The sequence below is a fragment of the Alligator sinensis genome, unplaced genomic scaffold (assembly GCF_000455745.1).
Source record: "Alligator sinensis unplaced genomic scaffold, ASM45574v1 scaffold543_1, whole genome shotgun sequence".
Lineage (NCBI taxonomy): Eukaryota > Metazoa > Chordata > Crocodylia > Alligatoridae > Alligator > Alligator sinensis.
In genome coordinates this window covers 1211911-1212787 of record NW_005842055.1, presented here as the reverse complement: position 1 = coordinate 1212787, position 877 = coordinate 1211911, and positions in this window count along the sequence as shown.

Here is an 877-nt window from a genome sequence, read left to right as displayed (position 1 = left end):
GGCCGCCCCGGCTACGTTACATCTATGGCGCGATGGCCACCCGAAAGCCTGCTGTCGCACGAGCCCCTGGCGACTCGCGCAAGAAATGGAGAAGCGCCCGGTCGTTATTAGCGCGGCTCCGAAAAGAGCCAAGCAGCAGTAAAGCGAGTGCTTGAGCATGTCACGGCTCTAGGGGCTGACGCTCAACTAGCGGGGCCCTCGTGACGAGCCCCCAAGCCGGAGGCTGCGAGGCGCTGCTGCGGCTACTGGCATCTGCCCAGAGCCGGGGGCAGGCCGGAGCCGCGCGGCCCGGGGCCAGGCCAAGGCGCGGGGTGCTGGGCACGTCTGCAGGCGGCTCAGCCCGGCTTTGTCTTCGGGCACCTCGCTCCGATGATAATGAGCTGCGGCAAACCGTCTTCAGGCGCCGGGCTTTGATCTCCGCTTTGTGCCGAGCCATCAGGGTGACGGGGCAAACGCTGCTAATTGGGGGAAACACTCGGACCATGGTACAAACGCTTCAAAGGGGAGCAGGGCAGGTCGGGGCTCCCCCCATCTGCCCGGGACAAACCCCCCTTGATCTTGTGGGCAATTGACAGCTGCCAGGCCCCGCCGCGCTGGCCCTTCAAAGCGGGGCCTCCCCGCTCCTGCGCGCCTTTTGATGTGGAGACCAGCGGGACGGGAGGGGACTGGAGGGGAGGGGGGCTCATTTTCTGCTGCAAGTGCCAGGGGGATATTTAGAGTGGAAAAAAGCCGCGCAAGAAACAACCCCCGGGGGACCAAGGCTGCTCTCAAGCCGCGCTCTGCTGCAAGCCCGCAGCTCTCCCATGAGGGCCCGGGGAGGTTTGCTTTGCTGGGCAGGTGCTCCGCGTCGGACGCGGCACTGACTCCCTCCGGGCCG